Below are 14,855 nucleotides of genomic sequence, written 5' to 3' on the forward strand. Positions count from 1 at the left end.
TGACCCCAGTATTCTTTCCTGCCATGGCAGGGAGTCGGACTCGATGATCTTCCGACCCTACTAACTATGAAACTATGACTTTCCTGTGAAGACAGATGAAGGCTGCACATTCAGCTCCGAAGAGAGCTGAGGGAGAGAATGACCTCTCAATTATTTCAAGTGAAAAAAGTCAAAAGACAAGGGGTGGACTGATTCCTATATCCACTCTGCAGTTGGGGAGAGATACAGGTGGGGTGGCCATCATAGAAGACATTCTGGTTTTCTACTATGTCCTTTGTGAATACAAAACCCGACTCCTTTATGTCCTCTATTTTTCTCTTCAAGAGAAAAGGCATCAGGTTTCATATCCATAGAGGACAGAGGACAACCAGACTGTCCTCTGTGATGGCCACCCTAGATACAGGTGGCCTCCAGCCAAAGTCACATGCAGTCCCGCCTAGGAAGAAGTGCAAGAGAGGAACGAAAGAATTGGTAGGGGAGAGAAAAGAGAGGAGTTGCTCGTCAAGATTGAAAACCAACCAAAAGAAAAAAACCCAACAACAATCTGAGAAAACACACAAGTGTGCGAGTGCATTCCCTGCCCTGGTTTGAAAGGAATCAGAAAATCCAGAAGAGGCACATAAGCCAAAAAGACGAAGCTGGCTATGAAAATATTTCAGAAATAGCACTAACAAAATTCTTGCTGGTCAGCCAGAGACTGGACACCATTTAAAGGAGAAAATTAAACTGGAAGATGACTCTGTGAGCTCTGCCATAGCACTGCTCCTGCAGTGAGGCATACGCCAAGCAGCAGGCCTCTGGATTGAATGAAGGCCTTGCTTACGGCTGAAGTAATTATTGTAATTGCACAAAAACACCCCCATCCTGGCCAAAACGTTTGGCTGTGAAATAACAGTTTCTTGCTAACCAAAAATACCCTGACCTCAACTGAATTACAAAGGACTTGGGGCAGCAACAACAAAAAAATGTTATTAATTCAGGCTTCTTCGAGTTGGAATAAGTTTTTAAACAACTTTTTGAAGTGGGATTTCAGGGCGGAGCAAGTGTTAAAACTGGGACTGCTACAACAGACCCCAGGCAGCTACTGACATCAGGAGCAATGACAAACCCTCAAATCATAAGTGGGTGAGTAACCACAAGAACTGGTCCGGTGTAGAGGCTTGAAAAAGAGGTCAAAGGGCATTTGTAGATGACACGGGAGGTGAAATTGAAGCAGTGCTTTCTTAAAAACACCGCTACAATATAGGGCAAAGTAAACCCCCATGTCATGTACACCTGTGTCCTTACCTGCCTCTCCGGTGGTGGGGAGGGGAGAGTGAGCTACCGGTGGGTCAAGCAGTCCCTGAGCTGTGGTGGATTAGTGGGGGTTGGTGCTTCCCTCCACGGCAGCGGTGCCCCCTTCCCCCCCAGCAGCAAGCACCCATCTGAGGCGGTCCCAGGGGGCACTGCAGCCGCAGGGGGAAGCACTGGGCCCCCGCGCAGCTCAGGCAGGCTCCAGGGAAGGGGGAAAAAAGGATCAGACTTAACGCTTTTTTTTTCCCCCTTCAGTGCAGCCTGTCTTCCTGGGCTGCTGCCGGGCTGCCTGCTGGGGCTGTCTGCACAGCTCCTGAGCCGCATGGAGCCCAGCGATTCCCTCCACGGCTGTAAGGTAGCAAACTAAAACTCCTTGGAGGTGTTTGAGTTTGCTGTGCCCCAAAGTCATTTAAGGCACATTATGCCGCTGAATTTGCTACAGTGGCTAGAATTAATGCACAGTACGCTGCCGACTTTGCAAACTCATGCAAACAGCAACTCCATTAAAGCAGTACAAAAGGGCATTTAACCCGCTTTAATGTGTCGTCTACAAATGCCCATAAATATGATTGGAGCTAGTCACACTCAGACTGTTTTGAACCAATAAAGTGAATTTAAACTGAATCTGCCACTTGCTAGACAGCCAAAGCAAAGTGCACAAAGCTAGTGGGAGACAACTTTGATAGCTTGAGGCCATGAGCCATTGTGCTGCTGTATGCTACCAGAGCTGCAAGCAGCAGATCTGCCTTGCCATAAAGTGAAACAGGGGCTTCCGATAATCAAGCTTCCAGATCATGAAAGCATGTATGATCACTGCCAGGACACACCTTCAAGCAAAGTGCTAGGGGATGTGGGAAGCTCTGACCTGTATTTCATGGCATTGGATACCAGAAATCTAAAAAGGAGGATGGATAAACAGACTCTGCATTTGGGAGAACAGAATACCATACTGCTCATGTCCTATTCTGTCCCTGCCCCGAGCTCAAGAATGGAATCATTAGGAATCAGGTCCTTAGACTTAGATGGGGGTCACCCCCATGTTTTCCTGAAGGTGATAGGGAGGAGAAATGTTAAAAGGTATTTACAGTCAGAGGGACTATAACTATTACTAAGGTTTGTATTAGTTAAAACACCGAAATCCTAGGAAGAAGGATGGAAGGAAATCTGAAGAAACTGAGGGGTGAGCAGAATGTCCTCCGACAGCCATTTCTGACAGTTCTGGTCTCGGAAACAGATCACCTAGTTAGAAATGTGCGTGCATTCAGTGTCTTGGATGATGTAGGGACAGGTTTATTGGTAAAATTTTAACTTGACATTGCATGATCAACATGGAGGTGATAGGGTTACACAGCGCTGGTGTTCAGAAAGGCTGCACGTGGTATAAAATTGCTGTAAGGGGGACTTTCAGTGCACCATATGGTCTCTTCCTAGCCCTTGCACTATTCCCGTACTCTGTGTTCTCATGTGAGATATTAACATAATATCCCTTTGACACACCATTACATAGAGTTGCATGCAGCAGAATGCAATTTTATGGCCAGATCCTGCTCTTAGCAGCAATGATGACTAAACTAGCTAATCAAATCAGCACAAATTTGCAAACACTGTTTTAGCAGCTGTGACTGTAAATATCAGCGGCAGAATGTGAATAATCCAGTTCACAAGATGACTTGAGTAATGGGTTCCCAATGGGCGTTGAAGCCATCAGCCTGCTGCCTGGCAACTCAAGGAGAGGGGGCGGGGGGAGCCTCTGATTATGATGAGCCTGAAATGGCAGATGCAGTTATCACGATGAAGCAGCTAACGCACACATCCCAGAAAAATAAACCTATTGAGACAAATGGATTGGAGAGAGGGGGATGCATCATTTGTGTCCCTGCTTTCCGAACGTGTGTAAATGTGGATGTACCGCATGGAGGGATGCCTGTGCCTTTGTAGCATTCCCAAAGCAATTCCTTTAGCATTTTCCATGCACCTGCAGCACATTCTCACTTGCTTGCTCACTCTCTCTCTTTTGCAATGCCATTTTGCTAACACACCATCCGCATCCCCAAGAATAATCAGCCGAAGTGAAATCTGCTAGGATCACACAGATGCCAGCTCCTGATTTATGCCAGCTTCAGCCAACATGAGCCAGGGTGTGGGACCCCCAGCAGCAAAATGGCTGCCAAAGGGAGAAGTTATGACTGGGAGAGGACAGACACAACCTCCCATCTGCTAGGGGATGTGAGACTAGTCACTGAGCAGAAGGGGCTACCACAGCCCATGAAGATATTCCATGAAGCCCTTGAAAGAAACCCCAAAGGTGGTGTATTATGGAAACACAGCCAGTGTCTCCACTAGAGAGACTGTGAGGGTACAGTGGCTCTTACTGCTGCTGTCCTAGGTTGTGACTGAAACCAGGAATTGCAAATGCCAAGTACCAGAAAAGAAATAGCACAAGAACAATCTTGAAAGAAGACCTTTTCTCATGCTCCATCCAGGCCAAGAGCTCTGGATACTTTGGTGAAGGAACAGAAAAGCACCTCAATTTGTGGATGCTCCACTGAAAGGGATTCCCAAACTCCTTGCAGGGTTTGCCTCTCAGGGACACATATATGGAAATCCAGTCTTTCACAACCCTATGGATGCACTTAGTACCTTGCATGGAGGGTCTGGGGGGGTGTGACAAAGGCTGCCACTCCACGCAGAATTTCCATGGGAGGTGGGAAGATGGAAGAAGCTTCCCCAGTTGCAACACAGAATATCAAAGCCTTTTTTGCTTTGATTAGGGCAAGTGGAGATATTTCTTAATTCTAGTTAACAGCATCTAGAGATCCCCAGCCCAGACTAGGCCTCCTGTGCCAGAATCACTGCCAGGCTTACAGCCAGGCACTGCCAGATGTACAACGTGAAAGGTCTGCATTTGGCTCTCACCCCTTCAGCAGTCAGACTAAGAACAGCAAGCGAGAACTGGAAGCAAATCTCTGTGGCTGTCCCACATCAGCCCTACCTTCCCGCAGGAAGGCTCTGACAGACAGCCATCTCACAAGCAGTTCCTACCCGTCCTACACAGCAAGAGCTGGAGGGCTCCTCTCCTTCATGACTAGTCCCAAACTGAGATGACTTCTTGGAGTGGAAAGGGGCCATTGTGTTTCCCCGGGGGGAGCACTAGTTTTGAACCTTTGACCCACATGAGCACACCCTGTTTTCTCTTTTGTTGTCCCCCATAATTTATTGGTGTTTTTAAGGCACTGGTTGCCCTATCCAGTGGTGGCCCCTACCCCTCGCGGTTTTAGGCTTTTTAACTTTTTAAACTTTTAAGCTTTTTAGCCTTTTATAAACCGTGAAAATATCGGCAGCGCCAAGCATCATCAGATCCCTGTCCACTACTTTTACTGATGTCACCTGATGCTGGTCATCCCTCGCCAGAGAAGCGACAGCAGCAGCGACGGAAGCAACCAGCCGGACCCACCCTGTCGGGAGTTTTACCATCGGATCCATCTCCACACCCCATCAGGGGTGTGGGGTCCACGTGAACCGCCGGCCGCCATCCACAGGCAGCCCACAGTGACTAGCGGACATCACCACGTAAACAGAGGACATCAAATAGTCCCAAACTGGGATGGGCTTTCCTGTTTAACCTCTCCTTCCAAGCCTGATGATACGTACTGCAGGTGTAGAGGCGGGGGACACTGACTGAGCCTACAGCAAGGGGGAGGGCTGACTGAGCCCACAGCACAGGGTTCATATACTCCATCATAAACCCACTGCAGTCATGCAGGATGAAACTTCTAGACTAAATGAATACATGGAACAAAATGGGAGTGAGACATGTTATCCCCATATTAGAGGCAGAACACAGACTTTGGAAGAGTCAGGGTCCAAAGACATCTCCTACATGCTTGCCTACTATCATACAAGAACTGAAAACAGATCTCCAGTCCAGTTAGATGACCCCAGAACCATCCTTACTCTCAACGGCTTCCATCTCCATACTTGCCTCATTTTGCTGGCATGGAAAGGTAAAGAACCTGCAAGACACCTACTCTGCTTAGGCATCCTGCACCACAAGGAGGAGAGCTGAAAAGGAAGAAAGGAGATTCCACCATTTCTCTATGCATCTATCTGTCCCGGAAACCAGCACAACACGCAAGGTGCAGATGACCCCTGAAATCACTCCTGAATAGAACTTCCCCTTTTCATATTTCCCAACTAGATAACTGCATCTAACACTTCTAAGAAAGCATTGGACAAGGCCCAGCTACAGCCTCAGCTGAGGAGCTTTGACTTCTGTTCCTGAGCGTGTGCAACATCCATCTGTTCCAGTTCTGTGGAGTCGGAGAAGGTGAGGATTCATTCCGGACACAACTCTGCTCCCAGAAAACATCCATACTTTGTCCTTATAAAGCGACAATGAGAGGGCTGGGTACAGAGACTTGTTGGTTTTAGCACTCTATATTCCCCCCGCACCCCTGAGTAACAGAAACAGGTATTTCCAGTCACAAAGTACCACACTGCCCCTTGCCTGGCTGTCTCAAACACAGCCTTATTACTCCTTGCACAAAGTGCTGGGAGAATTTGTTTTATTTTTTCCTAGGAGGATTTTAAGTTGTGCTGGGGAGGTGGGGAGGGGGAGGTAATGGGGGAGAAGGGGTCAGTCATCCACTCCCTTTCCTTTGTTTTGTCAGGACAGAAGAAGCAGTGACATTTCAACGCAGTACATTCCTTGACTGCTCTTTCAGAGGAAATTAAGGTTGCATCACGCTGTGTTTCCTTAGCAAGCCCTTCCCGAGCTCCAGGCATCACAAAAATCAGTTCCCACAAAAACATATGCCACAGACTGCATCATAGTATGACCAGGCAAAATAAATCATACACTTAAATACAGGAGGCCAGATTCAAGGGGCCTTTCACCAATTACATTCAATCCTGATCTGCTCAAGCAAGGGCTGCTAAAAGAGATTCATTGCCTTTCACCTTCAGATGGCTATAAAGCCACATGGACTCAGTGATGCAATGTATCAGCAGCATATGTACACATATGCACAACTGCTCATAGATAAACATAGTCTTCAAACACATACATGTGCAAATATGAGCACTAAGGGGAATTTACTCCTTTGGAGCTACAGGTAAAAAGAGCTTTTAAGGCCATCCAGATTCATTTTCTGGCCAGTCTAATCTCAAAGCTTCCTAAAGGTTGGGGTATTCCTCTGGGAGATGATTCCATAGTCTAAGGGATCTCATTGTTGGGATACTTGACATCATCATCATCACCACTAAGGTCTTACAGGTGGGGTAAACGTAATTGAAAGTGGCATCTAAGAGCTGCCTTTCATCCAGTTTTGATTTGAGGCTTCCTATTGTTTTTTTTAAATGTCAACACAGGCACATTTTGCCACCCACAACAAAAGCCTTTGCAAATCAGAACTATGTGGGCAAAGGCTCTGGTGGGCAGCGTGTGCACGTGCATGTGTGTGCACACGCTTGTCCACATACAATGGGGCCAAAGTAGAAGAGTCAGCAAGAGAGGGTAAAAACAGAGACTTCACTTGAAGTGGCTCTGATTGATCTAAGTCAAAACTTGTGCAAAGGGCTGTGCCACTCCCAAATAGTTTATCCTTGGAATAAAAGGCAATCAATTTGAATTAGTATTGACTCCAGGAAAAAGCGTTAACCAGCATACTTCATAGGTACTTAAAGTGGGACAATGGACTCATGTATGTCTGGATACCTATTTGTAGGATACCAGGATTAAAAGCCAGAGAAGTTCCACCTCTGTTTTTACCAATGATAGGTCTTTGCCTTCTACTGCACCACAGTTCCCAGCATACTACAGCCAGGGAGACATACAAACTACTGTAGGTTTCTATAGCCACAAAAATCTACATGAGATCCATTCATACACATCCCTGCTGATATGCACACACAGACATGGACAGGCCCATATGTAAAAGAAAGACTGCCCCAGCCTCATCAGGAACAGGAGTTGCAGTATCCTGAATTATTACTACCACTATGGGAGCAGACAGAAGAGCAGTTCCCCATTGTAACTCACAGTACTTTTCAGGAAGCACTATGAGTTGTAACGATACCCCAGACCCAACAGAATGCACTTTGTTTTTGAGCATGTTCATCTGAACCTTCATGCAGTAAGGGATCAGATTTTCTTGGGATTGGGCCCTTTTCAGGTGGTCTGCAGCCATGCATTTCTTTTTGGTCATGACTGTAGACCACTTTCTGGGGCCAGATGAGGTGAAAATTGTCACTTCTGTCTGAGCCCTATATTTCTATCACCTCATCCCTCTCCTCACTCACCTGCATTCAGGAAACCCCCACCATTGGATCTTTTTTGTTCCCCTCAAGCACCCACAAGCACCGTTCTACCTTCACCCACCCAAGCTTTGCCTTGCTTTAAACCCCTTCCCCCACACCTAAGCATACAGGCTGAATATATCACAAGAGGGGAGACGGACCAACCTCGCACTGGGATTGATTTCAAATGTCATCACTCTCTTGAGCCCTTGGCCCTATATATAGCAATGATGTCTCTGGCTGAGTTTACTGGGAATCTTTATTATTGTTTACAATGGCATGAAACCAAAGGAGAGTGTAAATGGCACATGGTCCCTTCCTCCCCTGCAGGAGGAAAGGGCAGCAGCTTGTTATCTAAGTGAAAATAAAGACAGAGGCTTCTCGTTAGGGTCCTCCAACAAGGAACCCTGGGAGGGAGGAGGTCAGTGTTACCCTGGCCTTCAGGTGGCTTGTTTACCAGTGTGAAATGGAGATACCAGTCAGATGTCAGGGAAATGCTAATGACTGGGAGCAGCTCCTGTCAGACTGCATCAATCCTTGGCTCCCAATTCTGCAGCACAATGGCATATGAATGACTCAGTCATTCTGATAGCAATTCAATAGGCAAATGTCAGCTCCCTTTGATTAAACATTACTTTGGAGCAGTTTCAAGGCAGTTAAAGGCACATCAGCTTCTCTCTCTCACCCTGCTCCCTCTCACTTATCCAGACAACCAATCCAGGAGAGCTAACCGTTTATTTTACAACCATCAGAGCCAATTTTTCAAAGTAATTTGAACTCCTGCAGCATTTCAACACATGTCCAACTTCAGCAGGAGGGCAGCTGGAAAAGAACTGCAGAAAAATCCCCCTCGTTCCTGAGGTCCCAATTATGCTCTCATTTCTACCTTGTTATATCCCAGCTGTCCCTTCGCACAGTTACATTGCAGTTCAGTTTTGCAGTGTAGATGGAATGGAGCCATATTAAAACTGCATTTCCACACAGATACTTCTGCAGTTATATGGACCAGGTACAGACATTACACTTTTACTGGTATAAGTGATCGGAAACCAGTCTTTACCAGTAACAGACAGAAGTGTGGCACACAAAACTGGTCTATGCCCATAACAGAAGTTCAGCGCGCACAGACTAGTTTTAAAATGGCAGAACTCGGTCTAAGATTTGCACCCCCCACCAAAGGGCAAACACATGCTCTATTCACTACCAATCTGAACTATACTGCTACAGAAAACCACATACTTTAGGGTGCTGACAGACATGCAGCTCCCTGCTGTAACTAACGGTGCTTTACAGGAAGTGTCATGAGTTACAGCATTCCCCACAACCTAACAGACGTTCACTGTTGGACCCAAGGGGTTGGGGGATTGACCTCCAGATTGGAGTGGCTGCATGTCTGCAGCTTCTGTCCCCTAGCCCCACCTCCCCTTCCTCCCAGCTCCAGTGCTGTCTTCAGAATGGGATTGGGGGAGGGCTCCAATCCACCTGGTCCACCCTCCAGCGCAGGCTGGGCAAATCCCAGACTGAACTCCCTCCCCTCCCTTCTCCCCCTCCCAGCACATGTTGACAGACATTAATGAAGGTGCTCCGCATTAGAGTGCCTTCATCTGAACCCCCATGCAATCAAGCACTTTTAAGGCACTCTGCAGCCATGCCCTTCTTTAAGGGCATGGTTTTAGAGTGCTTTCAAGTGGTCAACTGCAACAAATGTAACTTCTGTTTGTGCCCAGATCAATTCTGCCTCAGGTTTTTTGAGTGGCATTTCCATACCATGATAACAGGCCAGGCAGATACACAGTACAATTTAAGAGTACAGTTAAAACACAGTTCACTCCCTTTTACAACACAGAGCTAACCCAGATTTTAGCTAGGTCAGCATCTGGCCTTTAACCTGGTCCCTTCACCTCATCATTTTTTTCTCAGCAAATATTTAAGTGAGCTGCTTCTCCTGATTTGTATCTCTGACACAAATGCAAAAATCATCTCTGAAGGATGCAGGCAATAGGCTCCTGAACATACATGTGCTTATATCTTTGCCTTCAGTCAGTTGTGAAATAAGCTTCTCAGCACTGCATCTGTAATGGGGACTGCAGTGCAGATGGCTAAAGCACAATCAGGACTGCGTCCCCACTGATAGATGTGCATAACAGAGGTAGAGGGGCTCATGGAAGCATAACAGACTGATTGCAAGCAGGAAGGACAAGAGACTCACTTTCCAGTTTCACCTACATAAGAGGACTTTTGGTGTAACAGCCGATGCTGAGTCCAGAAGATTCTGGGTGAAATGCTGGTCCCAGTGGCATTATAGATGGGGTCAGGATTTTACCCTCTGTTGTTTCTGGGCTGTTTGGGGAAATAACAGCTTCTTCACAGCTTGGGAAACTCAAAGAGAAAGGAGGCTTCAAGTCCCTTGCCATCCTCCAAGTACCCTGTCATTGTGAGAGGGTTACCTGGATGAAACAAGTATCCTGTACCCTAAAGATCAAGTATGTGGCAACAAATTGGCCATGTATATACACAGCATATTTCCAGTGCAGGAAGTTGGGCATGTTCACTAATAAAAAATCTGTCTGCCAGCTGGGTTATGTGACATCAAGCTCCATCTCTTGGCTCTGTGGCTAAGGGATGCTGTAATTTTCAGGCAGAGGTCTCAGCTTTGCTTCTGCTGGAGGTGTGCAAAGAATTAATGGAGACATGTGTGTGTGTGCACGCACTCACAAGAAGCTCTAAGCAACAGTCCTACTCACCTCTGGGCCTGTGAAGCTCAAGTCCTTAGCAGCTCTCTGCAACTGCCATTTAACTACACAGAGCCCCTTTGCAAAAATCACCAGGCCAGCATGTTGTTTCCAGTATTGCTAGTGAATCTTTCTTGATGCCTGGTTTGCTTTATTAGATGAACCTGCTCAAAGGGATTTGTGTGCATGCTCAGCTTGATTTGTGAACTCCAACAGGAGGGGCAGCCAGTAAAATTAATGAGGTTCTAGGCACATGATCGTACAGGCAGACCTGCATACATAAAGCATTAATGGACTGTCTAATTAACAAAGGCCATGTGCACAGTTAAGCATACAGGCACTGCTACTTATACATACACAATCCCACAAGGCAGAGACCAAGCGAGAACACGTTTGCAAGTGCAGTTTTGGATGCACGAGGGAGGACATAACCCATCTCATAACCAATTTGGAGCCACCAGAAAAAAAATGTGCAGCACAGTTCTGTGAGGGGTGACAAAGCTCTTCCAAATTGTTTAGCAGAAAGTAATGTGATAATGGGCAATTTACAGGGATTTATAGACCTCACATGGGCAGTTCTTTAAATTCATCCTCAAGAGAAGAGTGACTGAAGGTCACATAGGCCTTGAAAATGTTTAACAAGAGCTCTGCCTTTTCACCATTTGAAATAAAATGGTGATTTTACATTAGTAGTTGGAAATTCAGGCCAAGGAAGAGGAGCTGGGAGACTTCAGTTTTTTCTACAATCGAGCAACGGGTAGCCAGGACACCAAACAAAGCACTCGGGCTCTCTGGGCAAGTCTGCGCTGGTCCCACCTCTCTCACCAGATTGTTGCCAAAAAATAAGCCCTGCCTACTTGCTCCTATTTCAAACCCAGAAATGTGGTGGTGGGAACACTCCAGAGCTGCTCCATGACAGACAGATCTCCAGAGCAGCAATGGCAGGCCCCCATCTCACCACCATCCTTCCCACTCTAGAAGTATCAATAGGAGCAAGCGAGAGGGGTTCATTTCTTGGCAGCAGCCGTGAGAACAGTGCAGCCAGCCTAGACCCAACCTCTGAACCTTCACCGCCAACCCAGCACAAGCTCAGGTCCAACAAAAGCATCTTGTTGCTGGGGTCATCTGATCCCAGCAGTCTTTCCTGCCCAAGTGCAGAGGGCTGGACCTGATGATCTGTAAGGTCCTTTCCAGCCCCAAACAACTATGAAACTGTGAAAGGACACACCTGGCTGACTGGAACCCCAGTGCTTGAACATCAAGGCAGGAAAAAGTGGAAAATCTAAGAAATCAGAAGAAAGTGCTTCCTAACAAGAAGACAGTATGGAGGCTTGGAGTGCTGCATACCAGCAGCATGTGGATGGAGGTCCAGTGAGCAGTGTTACGAGACCACACCGCTCTGAGGCCTGGCTGTGTTACACTGCACTTTCTCCAACTACCTGAGGGCAGGAGGTTGGATTCCTGCCCATCTCTTGCACGCCATGGACTGGTGGAGGAAAAGGTTCCTCATGCCCCTTCCCCAGTAGTGAGCCTACAGACCCCAGAAAAGGTTCCTCATGCCCCCTTCCCCAGTAGTGAGCCTACAGACCCCAAGACAAAGGTTTTGCTTGTAGGGTAGCAAGGTCCCTACCCCAAGGAGCTTACAAATGAACAGGGAGTAGATATCTTAACAGTGACACGAAGTACAGGGAATCTTAAGAGCCAGCAAGGTTTTGAGGAGGTCAACCTGCATTAGACAGCCCAAGGCAATCTGGATTTCCCTCTCACCTTCGCACTGCACAACATTAAAAACCGGCCATCATTTCCCCGCATAGAGCCCCACTGATCCTAAGGGGGACAGAGTCATATTCTTCCCATTTCATTTGCTTGTGAATGGAGGGATGAATGAAAATTGCCCTCCCAACCCCCATTCACCCAACCTCCCCCTGGAACACAAACACTCCGGAAAAGCAGTCACTCTGAGCAGCTTTCCTGTGCCAAGGAGACCAACAAGTTTCTGGAAAGGCTGACAAGGTCTGTGTTTTGTTTCCCTGCAGCTGGAATGCCTCCAAAGACATCTCAGGTGCTGGCTAGCCCTTCCAGAACAACCCTTTAGAGTTTGCATTTTTCTTTTCCTTCCTGCATTATTTACCATGTGGTACAGACACTGCTGTTTAAAAGCACCCTCTAAAGCTATCTTGCTAAATCATCCTTTTATAGAATAATCCCTTCAAAATCCATCTCCTTACCAATGATTTCCAGTAGGGGGGTATGCATGAACATGTGTGCACACGTGCATATTCATGTGTGTGTACATGTGCAGACTCCATTACACAGACACATACATTGTCTTGCTATTGTAAGGCTGCTTATGCAAACTGGTCTGTTATTGCAGAGCTGCAGAGACTGGTTCCTAACTGGAGGTGGGCTGAGTGCTAGTTTACCATTGCCAAGCGGTTTGTAATTACAAAAGTGCTAGGCTGCACATTTGTTTGTTATCACAGAGTCACTCCTGGTTATTGGGATGGCACACCCTGGTTTGCTGTCAAAGTATTGCTCAGTGGAGGGCTGTAGGTACTGTGTGTTGATTATTGCAGTGTTGCTTCTGGTTCCTTTCAAGGCTGTTGGAGTTGATGATTCTTACAGTAGACTGAGCATTTCAGCATTTATTTTGACAACCTTAATAGTAATAAATGTGATCTTTGCAAGCAAGTATAAGTAATGAGAGCCAAAGAATAAAATCTGGAGCTGGCTTCCAAAAGCCTCTTTAAAGAATCCTCTCCCCCCACACCTCTCCCCACCCTAGGATTCACTCAGTTCACAGCCTTCAACTTAAAGCTTTCTAGCAAGCCAGCACCAAATTTTGTTTCCTATTTCAAATGTAACTGTCCTGCTCATACCTGAGAAGCATCTCTACAAATGCGCGGTACATTCACACAAGCGTGCCTGCATACGGGCTTCAGCAGCTTTTGGCACAGGTCAGTGGGGTTCTCCGGCTTTAAAACATAATTGCTTGACTGCCATAGTGACTCCAGTCTTCAAAAGTGGAGACAGGAGAGAGAATTGGGTGTGGTAGAGACAGCTGGGATTAGCACATTTAAAACACGGGATTAAATCATTTTTCTATTTGGATTCCTATTTCCAGGCACTGCTGGAGAACTGGAAGGTTAAATGATGAACACAAACAAGAAAAGAAAGATCAGATTAAAAAGCTCCTACACACATATATACCCCAAGAACATCACCAGCTAAGAGCTTAGGGAACAATTTACTCAGAGCCTTAATGATTCCATAAGTAATTATGTTTGGACTTCATATGGAGATTTGTTCTTTGACAGCTAGAGGTTTGTAAATTAGGGTCAAGCAGGTCCCTTTTTTTTTAATTGCTTTCATTTCCACCTCTGTGTTGTGTCTTGCCACTTTAAATCCCTTATTGTATTCTCCGTGGGCCAATTTCATCCCTGAGGTAACACCACCAAAGACAGCAAATTTGATCCTATCTGCCTGTCTGGTATAGATGCATGATAGAAACCACAGAGATTTCTGCCTGTATGATTGACCTGTCACGTGTGTCCATGCATCCGACTGCCTGTGTGTTCTGTTTCTTAGTCATAACCCAATTTCCTGAAAAATCAAACTCTACTCTGCTCTGTGTTTCATACATTATTGCTGTCAACAGCAGCTACTGCAGATAGTAGGGAACCAGTCTTCCTAATTCCAGAGAGATTAGTGTCCACAGTTTCAGATGGCAGCAGGATGTATGACGGGTGATTTAATATGCAGCTGAATTTCACAAAATAGTTTGACTCTGCATGACTGAACAACTGCTTGGTTGAGACATTCAGTAACACATCACTGGATGTCAAAGATTACGCTTGTATCCGTCTACATAAACACACAATGTACTTAAATTGTTTGTAGAATTGGGCACACTGTACAAACATGATTACCCAACCCTCATTTATTTGCAGGAGGACTCTATCATCTACAGTCTATCAATTACATTGAAAATTTCTGTGATTGTCCAAACCCTTCATCATCCAGATTTACTCCAAGTCTCTATGGCATTTGGATAAACAAACTTTTGCACGTATGGTATGTGTGTAGCTAAGTGTACATGGAAACAATGGGTTCTCCAAACCCCTAGGCCAGAGCCCTGGTACTAATGTGGTTAAGTAAACTGGGCATAACATTTATGATGGACCCCTTCAGAAGTAGTAGTCTATGAAATTGTTGGTCAGAACATCTGGAGTGGTGTGCCCAGTTTTGGAAAGGATATGGACAAGTTGGAAAATGTAGCAGAGGCAACAAAAATGGTTCAGGGGCTGAGGCACATGACTTACAAGGACAGGCTGAGGGAACTGGGCTTATTTAATCTGCAGAAGAGAAGACTGAAAGGGGATTTGATAGCATCCCTTAAGTACCAGAAGGTTGGTTCAAAAGAGCATGGAGCTAGACCAGAGGTGGGTAAAATACAGCCTGTGGGCCTGATCGGGCCTGCCAGGCCATTCTATCCAGCTCACAGGGCCCTAAAAAATTTAGAACATTAATTAT

General features: G+C 46.2%; 1 long non-coding RNA gene across 1 annotated transcript; it reads left to right on the forward strand.

The window, feature by feature from the left end:
* The first annotated feature begins 4,916 nt into the window (after positions 1 to 4,916).
* On the forward strand, positions 4,917 to 14,261 carry LOC109290033. Its single transcript, XR_002095498.1, has 2 exons — positions 4,917 to 5,620; positions 13,447 to 14,261. It is a non-coding gene; the product is annotated as an uncharacterized LOC109290033 (long non-coding RNA).
* Positions 14,262 to 14,855: the final 594 nt, after the last annotated feature.

This window comes from Gavialis gangeticus, unplaced genomic scaffold (genome assembly GCF_001723915.1).
Source record: "Gavialis gangeticus isolate Ggan-Ray unplaced genomic scaffold, GavGan_comp1, whole genome shotgun sequence".
Taxonomy (NCBI): domain Eukaryota; kingdom Metazoa; phylum Chordata; order Crocodylia; family Gavialidae; genus Gavialis; species Gavialis gangeticus.